The sequence below is a fragment of the Apteryx rowi genome, unplaced genomic scaffold (assembly GCF_003343035.1).
Source record: "Apteryx rowi isolate R43461 unplaced genomic scaffold, aptRow1 scaffold_1094, whole genome shotgun sequence".
In the NCBI taxonomy this organism is placed as follows: domain Eukaryota; kingdom Metazoa; phylum Chordata; class Aves; order Apterygiformes; family Apterygidae; genus Apteryx; species Apteryx rowi.
The window spans coordinates 6,296-13,571 of record NW_020447302.1 but is presented as its reverse complement, the minus strand read 5'-3'; the positions used below and the strand labels follow the sequence as shown (position 1 = coordinate 13,571).

General features: G+C 50.0%; 1 pseudogene; it reads right to left on the bottom strand.

Moving 5' to 3' along the window:
• Positions 1-6,457: 6,457 nt before the first annotated feature.
• LOC112969576 overlaps positions 6,458-7,276 on the bottom strand; it is a 2,942-nt pseudogene continuing 2,123 nt past the window's right edge.

Sequence of the window (7,276 nt, the reverse complement as noted above, 5' to 3'; positions counted from 1 at the left end):
TTTTTTTCCCCCTCTCCTCCTTTCTCTTTAACGCCCCTAAGGAGTTGCGAGGGGCCTCCGGGCCCCCAAGTCTGCAGCATGATCGTGTTTCCGTGAGCGAGAGATGCAGAGAAGACCTGCTCCCTCCCCCTCGCTGGTCCTCGCGTATTCGCAGAAGAGCCAGCGAGAGGATGCGCCCGTCTCACGCTGTCAGAGCACCGGGGAGGAAGGGAAACGCGTATAAGTGACAGCCGTCGGCTAAACACGGGTCAGCACAGTCCCGGCACACTCCGGCTGAGCACATCTCCCAGAGGGGGTTTAAGAGCGTGATTAAAGCAGGCAGCCGTCTCTGCCCTTTTAAGCAAAAATAATAAAAAATGTAAAAATAATAAAAATAAAGATATAATACAACTCTTGCCTGACTCTCTTTCTGGACAAGATAAAATAACTCCGATTACTGGAGAAAAGAGTCTCTCGTCTGACTGCCCCAGTGTGATCACCTGCAACCACAGAAGAGCTCCCATCCAACCCGCCAGAGCAGGATCGGGACAGCTGGGGTGAGCAGAGGGAAACTGGGAAGCTGCAGCAGTCGAGTTACTTGCACAGAAGTAGGTACCGATGCCAGGGAGGTGTGGTATTTAGGGCATGCTGAGGAATACTGGCGAGAGACAAGCTGATACCACAGAGAAATAACAGACCACGCGTGGAGATCAAAGCTCTCCGCTCCCCCGACTTCCTGCACCGAGGGTATAGATAGCTACTGCTCGCTAAGGGTGTGGGAGAAGGCGAAATGCATTTCAGTATACCTTCCCTAAAAGTCCGGGTCACTCCCTTTCCGCAGCAATTTTTACAGTTTGCTTTCAGCCCATGAAAACTCCCCGATCCCCTTCGTTTCCAGCTCTCTTGTATGAGAGCTTATTATCATGAGATCCTGATCAATCAAAAGGAAGAGGCTATGAATACGCTGCAAAGGCAGACTTTAACCATTCTTGCACCAGCTCTGCTTCTATTTATTTCATGCAGCTGAAAATTTCCAGGCCAGTGAAAAAGAGCATTTCAATTACACAAACTATCAGTGCCTCTAAAAATAGGAGAAAACTGGGAGCACGGCCAGAAATGTTTCACTAAATAAAAATTCGATACATCTGTCTGTATCCTTAACTCAGCAAAACCTCCAAGAGAGGTTCCTATCCTACCGACACTAAAGCAAGCCTCGGTCCACCACAGCACAAGTGTTTGCGATTATTAAGATTCTCAGCTCTCCTGGCAATGTTTGAATGTTGCATTTTCCATTTATTGCATTGATGCTACAGCACCTGTAAGAGCTGCGGGGGTGGTTTGTATCTGTCTTAACTCACAAAGCATGCTATTTACCTGGGCTTCTCCCCCCCCCCTTAACTGTGGAAATCCCTAGTTCCCACTTAGTCACCGTAAAATTACCATCTAGACCCCCTGCCCCAAATTCCCCCAGACTTCCCATCTACCAGGATATGATGTCCTCTATAATACGGAAAAAGACACTGTTCTTACTCCTCTGTAATGATGTGCAGCTACTATAAACATGCTGGATCAAAGTAATACCACCTACTGAAGTCAAAGGGAAGACAGCAAAGGTTTTTCCTTGGCCTTGGCCAATGGCAAAGATAAATACATCCTTCTGGGAAAGTTGGAGCAGTGTTGTTACACCCAGATGCGTATACAGCTACAACACACACGCTCTACTCACCCAGGAATCTTGGACCCAAGTTCCTCTTGTTGAACGGACAGACCCATTCCAAAGGTAGTTGTTTGGGGTTTTTTTAATCCTAATATTTGAATTCAAAAGCTGTGATTATGCACACTGGTGTCTGAAACATTGGCTGGAAGAAACTGATACGTGAACAATGGCCACAAATAGTTAAAGTGATTGTACATTTGCCTCTTTCCAAAATTTACTAATCTTTTAGAAGTATTTGGCAACCTTCACCGATTTTTTCTTTGTTAATTCACTCATTTACTACTCTTTTGCCATCTGAGATAACTTCTTCAGCTTTCTGCTACATCTCTTCCTTTTCTTCTGCAGTGTTGCCTAATGCTTGTCTATAAAGCTGTAAGGGGTCCTGCCTACAATTCTCTTTTACATAACGTTACAGTCCTGCTTTAATATTTTGGCGTCTTTTGTCCTGTTGTCCTGTTGTCTCCTTCCACTCTCTACTGTGGAAAGAGGGTGATGTCCCCGGAAGTCACACAGTATTGATCACTGGAACATAAGTATTGCCGGCAATGTATTAATACACAACCACTCCTCCCATTCCTGCCACACTTCCTTTCCGGACCAGACCAGACGAGCTCTGGGTCATAGCCAAAAATAAAACGCTTAGTAATATTAACATCTCTGGCCAATTACAACGCAGCCGCTCCTGCTCTGAAGAGAGTAACACTGCTGTGCCATGGAGGCAGACGAGTGGAGACCCCAGTCTTGCTCCGTGCGCTCTGTCCGGGAGACTCCCAAGCCATTTCGTGCACCACGGAGCAATCCCCCCTGTGCACACACACACACACACACACACACAGATACACACACCGTTTGCACTCAGCCTCCCACATCCAGCTGTCTGGTGTCTCGCCTCTCACACCCAGATGCCCAGTGTCTCAAGGATGTCGTAGCATTCAGTCTCTTCGCTCTCACTCTTGTTCGGCCACTCTTCCGTGTCACCACTTACAGGTCCTGGCATTTCAGGGTCTGTAACCTTGCAGGTCTCCTCGCCACGCCTAGTCTCTTTCCCTAATTACGTTAGTTGCACGAGCCATATTAAATACCTTTAAAAATAGACGCCTCCCTTGGTAACTCATCACGGAGGATAATGTAAGCACTTTTTAAAACCTCTCACCTTTGATGTCGGCTTTGCCTTCAATTTGCCCTCTCTGAACCGTTTCCTACTCCCTTCCCTCCAGTTTACCCACCCAGCAAGCTATTTTGGTCCGAATCGCCGAGGAATCAAACTTTTTGCGACCCTGAGGGCACGTCCCGGGACCTCCGCGGTCTCAACCACCGCTACGCAATCCCTCTATAATCTTCTGCTCCCCGACGTGCTCACAGAGCGCTTCTTCCGTGTCCTCCCACCCAATAAGCTGTTGCATCGTTGCATTTACAGTGCCTCAGAGCCCTGAGCATCCCTTACGTCCTCTTTCTCCCGCCCCGTCTTATATTCTCAGCCAATCATCCCTGTTTTCAGCAGTAAGACGTCATCTCTCCAGCCGTGCATACTGTGCTCGAAACAACGGCAGCGGCCAGAGGAAGCTGGTAAGCGATCAGAGGCAAAAAAACAAAGAGGAACAGTCAAACCGGATTATCTCGGGGTTCTGGAGGACATGGCTGCACCACACGAAGGACCATGCGTGTTTGAACACCATCCTTTACGTTGATGATAATTTTAACGCCCCGTTATCCTCAGGCAATGCATCAAAGGCCGTGCAGACGCGGATCGGCGTCTCTGGAGGAGGTTTGCAGATCACAGACACCTCTAGATCGGTACTGGGGTTAGGGAAAATGCGAGCAGCAGAACTCGCCCCGTTTCTCCGAGGGGTCCCCAACGCAACCGAGGCCCCCGCTGATGCTAGACCAGAAAGAGGGCGCTTCCGCGGCAGCGGAGCGTCTGCCGGGAGAGGCGAGACATCAGAAAGGGTTGGATCCGTCCGGGAAAGCAAATGGAGCGACAACCCTGCAGTTTCTCCGCTGAAGTGAATGGATGAGCACTCCGTGGCGGCACGGGCAGCTGTCCCCGGACAGGCAGGCAGCCGCAGCTTTGATCTCGACCCGGAAAGGTGCATGAGAAAAGTTCGGACACTGACGGTGTCACGGGGGTCCGTCAGTAAACTGGATCTGCCTGCGGTCTGAGGAAGACCGGAGCCAGTGCGGGGGCTCCTCCTAGGACCGAGCCCTAAATGCCGGCGCGGAACAGGGTTATAATAGCTGCCAGCGGAGGTACAGGGACTCCGCTATCGCCTTTCCCATGTGGGCTCCCCCGGGCAGAGATGAACGCAAAGATGGTGACAGCCCGAGCGCCCCGGAACACCGGGCTCCTTCGCTCGGGACTCGGCGCGGCCATAGCACCCGCCGCTGTCCCCGGGCTGTGTCCGGTGGGACCGAGCCATCTCCCGCGCCCGGCTGCGTCTCCGGCCCCGTGCAACGCTCAGCCCCGCCGCCCCGCGCTTCCCTCGGTGTTGGCTGCAGGGCCGGGGCTGATCCGCTGCTGTCACTGCAGCTCCGAGCCCGCCTCCCCCTTCCGCGCAGGCAGGCTGTGACTGCTTGCGGAGCGGGTACCGATGTCAGGATGCCCTTCAGCAAATCATGGGAGCTCGCAGTTGCGACGTGGGGACGGTGGGAACTGAGATTACTAAAAGGAGCCCGGGAGAATAAATCTCGTACGCAGGGGATTTCTAGATTTCAGTGATCCCCCCGAAAATCCTCATGACCTACATCAAGCAATGGAAACACTCGCACCGTGCCATCCGCTATATCGCAGGCAAGAACACGCGTCTATTCCACCCGAGGTCCGAGACTGGTCTATTTACTCCCGTCAGAGACCACCGAGCTTTGCGGAAGATGCCGGGGGACACCGACGACGGCGGGTACGAATGACAGGTACTGCGTGTGCAAAAGCGCGGCTCCAAGCCGAGCACCTTGTGGCGGTGTCTTCCCGCAGCGGCACTCGGCATTTCCCTGCAAAATTCCCTGTTCTGCGGCTGTGAAACAGCCTCCCGCCGGCAAGTCAGTGCGGAGCGCTGCAGCGGCCGCTCCGCCGCTCGCTGCCGCCCCTTCCGCTCCCACCTTCCGGCTCCCGGAGCCGCCTACTGACGAACGGCTACAGCGCGCACAGCTCCACCCGCAGCTCGAGCTCTAAGCCCCAGCATCAGCTACCCCTCCCATACACCCACGGCTCCCAACCACCACGACTGCACCGTGCCTCGTAACACCGTCGTTAATGAGAATCGTCTTCCAAAGCCATATGCGGCAACGGTGGTAGCCTTTGGGATGAAGAGAGCCTGGTCTGGCAGAGACTGACAACCTTGCGCCAATCTCTATCTTTTATCCAAGACACTGACTGTATATTCCAGTATCTTCTGTTAACTACTTCTTCCCAGAATATGCTACGAAGTAAAAGCATTCTCGAGGTTTATTTCTGAAGTTAATGCTTCGGTATTTCTTTTAGAAACGTGCAGCAATGTTTCTTACCAGCGTAGGGTCCCTTCAGATCCTCAATTTATTATAGTGGTCAGAGTGAAACCAAGGAAATATCTGGAATTACGCAAATCTCTTCAGACGACACAAATATTTTCTTACCCCCAAATGATCGTCATTAAGAGACTCCGTATCATCGCTTTTAATCTTAGCCCACGGAAACAAGCTGACTCCCCACCACCTCCGCGGTGGCGGATCGCGTTATCTTCATGTCCGCACTCGCTGCGAGGCTCTCTCGGACGGGAATTGTTTTTGCATCCTTTTCTAGAGTTACTAAAACCTTCTAAACCAGAAAAAAAAATTTCTCTACCAAGTTTTCCTTTAGGAAATCTCAGTTTGTTTTTCCTGTCCTCTGTCAGATCCTTGGAAATTAAGGAAAACCACCGTAACACTTCTACAGCACTGTGATAACCCTTGCTGCACACAGACAAGTGAAGGCAATTCACATCTGCTCGAGAGGTGATCGGCCTTTCTTCCTGTATGCACAATAGCTACCTGATGTGGTCAGAGGAGTCTTCAAATAAAATCCCCAACAAATATACAAAGAACTCGAACTTCAAGTCTTTTCTAAATGATGTAAAATAAATTCAAAAAGGAAAAATAAATTAATGGGACAAGCTCACATTTTCTATGAATCCGCGGGAGACGTCAAGCCCCTAAGAATTTATACAAAACTGACGTGAATATATCCACCTTCTTTACCCGTATTTTGGTTTACCTAAAAGGAACATTCCTGTCAATTTGGAAGTATCGATATGTGACTTCGATTTTTAAGCTATGTTCTTTGCCTAAATCAGGTTTACTGCTAAAAGAACGAAAAAAATAAATGTTCTCAAGAGAAATATAATGTGTTGACAGGATCGTGTTTCCCTAAAACTATGGTAGTTATCTAAACGCATGTCTTTTGCGACTTGAACGCGTGACACGAAAAATGGTCGTATAAAATTACTGACTGTTCTAACTTCCCCGGAAGTCATACGATCTCCGTTTTTAACGTTGCAACGAGAATTACATCAGCTATATGAGATCTTTCCAGTAGCAACACACCATTAAGGACCTCCACCAACACTTCCCCTCATTCCAAACCGTAATAGTCTTTTAATGTGTTCCAGCTTCATGGGATTAGCGAGGCAAACCACTCAGCGAGTTCCTCAACCAGTAAGATAAGAATAAACAACGACGCATATTGACACATTCCTCATTAAAACCTATCGCATTCAAAGCTGGATTCGAAGATAATTAATACCCTATCTGCAATCAGCCTGAGGAGGTCACCAGCTTGCGAACACCGTCCAACAGGTTAGACAAGAAAAGACACTAATAAGGCAAAATAAAAGATTGACTAACCTCACGCTATCGGCACTCAATACCGTGTACAAGATAAAAACCTTAAAATGCTAAGCAAACATTTCACCAAATATACCATCGCAAAAAAGACCTAGAAACAGTGATGATTCCCGAAACGTACTGCACAAAAAAAAAAAGAAGAGACAATACCATTTTGTGAATCATTCAATGTCAAGGCAAACATGTTTTATAACACGAGAAACCGGGAAACATGCACAAGTCTAAGACCACACACAGCCGTCTAAATTTGGACCAATCTGGCTACATGCAACAGCAAAATCAGAGTCAGACAACCTTCGTACAAAAGTTAAAACATCTGAGATGTTTCTATCCGGAAATGACTCATAAAGAAAAACTGAAAGATGGTGGGACAGAAAACGCCCCAGACCAGAAAAAGATACGAACCCACTTACCACGTCTGAAGAACGTGGGACTAGTGACTGCTCCTTCCCAGCAAAATCATTCTCTGCCGGAGGCGGGAAGTTGGGGCTGAAAACCATGAGGTCGCTCTTGCCCGCGCCGTCCGCCACGCACAGGCTCCGGCTCTGGCGCTGCGAGTACGACCAGCTCCCCACTTCGCTGGCGCACACCAGCGTCGCCGGCCCGGGCCCCGACAGCACGGCCGCCCGCGGCGCCCACCGCGACGCCCCGTACAGCACCACCGCCAGCAGGAACACGCTCGACACCGCGCAGATGGCCACCACCAGCCACACGTTCGTCGCCGCCGCC